Source organism: Bubalus kerabau, chromosome 3, assembly GCF_029407905.1.
Source record: "Bubalus kerabau isolate K-KA32 ecotype Philippines breed swamp buffalo chromosome 3, PCC_UOA_SB_1v2, whole genome shotgun sequence".
Classification (NCBI taxonomy): Eukaryota; Metazoa; Chordata; class Mammalia; order Artiodactyla; family Bovidae; genus Bubalus; species Bubalus kerabau.
In genome coordinates, this window is record NC_073626.1 from 22,114,917 (window position 1) to 22,118,686 (window position 3,770).

The window sequence follows — 3,770 nt, forward strand, 5'->3', positions numbered from 1 at the left end:
AGGGTTAAAAGTTCTCATTTTTTGTAGTAAGTAATAAATCATATTTAAAAGTAAAAATGCACATAGAATAAAAGCATGTTATTAAGAAGTATGGGTAAATAGAAGAAAACACTAAGTTATTAAAAATGTGTTACCTCAGGAGAATGGGAATTGAGAGTGAGAAATGATGAGGAAGGGAACTGCTATTTTTCATTGTAACCCTATATATTATTTTATTTTTTTAACTGTAAACATATATGTCTTTAATATAAAAGAAAATTAAGTACGAAGGAACGGAAGGGATCTGAATATTTACCAATGATGGTGAAGGCATTGAAGGGATATGCATTATTTGAAAGCATGGAAAGCACACCTCATCAATTGTTGCAGCACAGGGTCCACAATGTGAGGTGGTGGAAAATCAAGTTGTAAAAACAGCTTGGGTCCAGGATATGGAAAATCTTGAATACTAGGCAAGGAATCTAATCAAATTCATTTTTTAAAAAAGAAGAGGTGTGAAATGATTAGAACAGCGCTTTAAAACATTTATTATGACTGAATAACGAGGGATTCAAAAAGAGACCAGAAGCTGGGAGGTTACTACAAGAGTCTATCGGAGAGAGGCTGAGTATGTTAGCTCTGATAGTGGCAGTGGGAATGAACAGCAAAGTAGGAATGTCGGAGAGAGGAAAGAGCTGAAAGAACGTTTGAAGTTTCAATCTGAAGTGCTTAGAGAATGAAAATTCAGTTAACAGAAAGAAGCATGTATATGAGAATTGATAGGAATACATGATTTAACCAAGAAAAGAGCTCAGAAAAAAAATAAATTTAAAACTTGACCTATAATAACTGGCCCTGAGGATCCATTCACTAGAGGATGGATTCTGGCTTCACCCAGACACCTCTAGTTCAACTTGACCAACTACCCATTTATAAAATATCATACAGCTACCTGAATTCATGACTAGGATGGTTTGTTGTGGTTGTTTAACCACCAAGGACAGGGACACAGACAGAAAGAGGCAGAAGCAGAGGCAATGGAGTATGTCTCCAGAAAAGATAATAGACTACATTTGCCAGGAAGTTCATACATTTGAGTATAAAATGGCTGAAAACCAAGATCCCATTGCCCCCACTCCACTTTGCAAATCCTCATTTTTTTTTTAACCATTGGTTATTGTTTATATTTTTTAATCCTCAAATTTATCTTCAGAGTACTGGCCTTCATTCATTCATTTTAAAGCAAAAAGATAAAGAATTTATTACTGAGAAATTCTTTCTGATCTTCACATTGGGGTGTAACAAAAATGACAGTATTGGTCTTTAGAGAATTGCTTTTTGGTGGCTGACCTGCCTTCTGATTCCTCCCCATCTCCTAGATAATTGGATTTTTTTGGACATAGTTCTGGGATTAACATAATTTTGAACAAATGACAACCATTGGTCTGGCATAATGAGAAACCATTTAGCTCATAGAGGTATCTTATCCTGCCTGATCTTGTCCAAAACTCAGAACCTTCGTTTTCTATCTCAAAACAAAACTGAACAAAACCCAATATCATCTAGGATGGTGTGAATAGAAAGAGACATCACTAGAACTTACCTCTTCTTATTTGAATTTGTATTTAGGAAATGTCTTTAGCTATAGAAGTTTAGTCAAGAGAAAGGTTGCAAAAGGGTTGGATTCCAACAATCCTGAGAGAGGAAAGCAAATATGATAAGGTCAGGGCTTCAGTAAAAGTCACTAAGGGTCTCCATATGCAAGTAGGGTGAATGTGATTCTGGAGGCATCGAATAATCTGTATTGGTTCCAAATTTGATTTAAAGGCAAATAAAACCAGTTTGCACCCAGTGTGCCAGTGATCCCACAGGGGCTGTCATTGGTGAATTAATCTCCTTGGAGATAGTGTCTATCTTTTGTTTATACTTTTGGTCACGATTGAAGATTGCATCAGTTCTTCCACTCATTAATTCCATCTTAACAGGGCTTCCCTGGTGACTCAGACAGTAAAGAATCTGCCTGCAATGCAGGAGGCCTGCATTTGATCCCTGAGTCAGGAAGATCCGCTGGAAAAGGGAATGGCTACTCACTCCAACCCACTCCAGTATTCTTGTCTGGAGAATTCCATGAACATAGGAGTTTGGCTGACTACAGTCCTCGGGGTCACAAAGAGCTGGTCATGACTGAGACACTATCACTTTTCACTAGCTGACTAATACACTATGTTTAAATCTAAAGAATCAGGGCATGAAGAGAGCATGTCCAAGGCAAAAAACAAAAACAAACAAACAAAACCAAAACCAACCAAATAACAGAGTCTAGGAGATGGAGAAGATTAATTCAGTTTGTCTATATGGCCTGCTCATTTTTTCATAGAGAACCTCCTACATAGACTTCTGAGGTTTTATATTTTCCTCCTCCCTAAGTTAAATGCATTAAGCAACTGTTCACTGGGCTGATTATCTTCCAGCAGAAAACAGAAAGTTATCTCGGGATCCCCAACCAATAGGACTAAGGATTGAGATCAGTTTAAGTCGCTTTATTTTATTTAGCTCTGTGGCCAAAAACTTCATTCTTGACTCTAATGAAATAGAAGATAGATATCATGAGAAAAACATGGATTCCAGAATTAGATCTGAATTTGAAATTTAACTTTGTCACTTTGTTACCGTGAATATTATTCAATCTGTTTCCTCATCTTTAAAGAACTGATTATAACACATATTTGACAGGATTGTTGGGCTAATTAGATGACAGTATGTCTGGAAACTCTTGGAATGTAGCAGACTTCCAATAATGGTAACTTGATGATAATGAGAGTAAGCAGATGTTCATGAATCAGTACAAAAGTGCTAAAGAGTATACAAAAGCGACCTCACTTTCAGTTCTGTTCTGTGTGCAATATTTTAAGCTGGATACTTGCAAATGTGATTCATTTACTTCAAAAATCACTTGGAGTGCTTGTGAAAAACACACATCTCTGGGACGTCCACCAAAACAGAATTAAAACCTCTGGGGATGAGTTTTAACTAGTTCCCAAGGCAATTTAAATGTATATTGGGCTTGGGAATCATTGCATTATAGAATCATTCTGTTGTTTTCTTTTTAATTATAAAATTAAAGTTTAGGTTCTAGTGGGGCCAATTTATGTATTCCCTTTGGGACTAAAGCCCTTCCATGAAGACTGAAGGAATATAAGCAAATGTAAATTACCATTATTATAATGTAGTAATATTTGGAAAATCATATATAAAACAGATAACATAATGCTGAGTTCCCTAAAATCACTAATAAGTTGCATGGGAGCTCAGAAATAGGCTTTAACAGTTGGTACAGTTTTGTCGCCACCCCCCACTCCCCACCTCCCAGTTAGAAATGAGAGAACAAATAAAGATGAAAAACAAAAGGCCATTTTTTTTGCTTCCATAAAGTGACCCACCATCTTCTCTTCCAAGTTTTGTTTGTTTGTTTGCTCGTTTCTGGCTCCAACCCTGCAAGGATGAACCCTCATCTCCTGCATTGGAAGGGCAGTGTCTTGAGGCCGGAACATCGGCAAGTTCTCACCTTTTCTTTAGAACTGAGAATTTTTGCAGTTACAGCTGCTTTTGCATGATTGAATCAAAATTTACAGTAATATCTAGTACACTGGAGAATTAGAAGCAGTGGGGAGTTAATGAAGAATTTGGGCCCCTATGAAGGGGGGAGAAAAAAGGCAGAGGCCCCACTGGGATTCGAACCCAGGATCTCCTGTTTACAAGACAGGGGCTTTAACCAACTAAGCCATGGAGCC

The 3,770-nt window shown here is 37.2% G+C and overlaps 1 non-coding gene across 1 annotated transcript; it reads right to left on the reverse strand.

The window, feature by feature from the left end:
- Nucleotides 1-3,696: 3,696 nt before the first annotated feature.
- Nucleotides 3,697-3,770, reverse strand: TRNAT-UGU (transfer RNA threonine (anticodon UGU)). Its single transcript has one exon. It is a non-coding gene; the product is annotated as a tRNA-Thr (tRNA).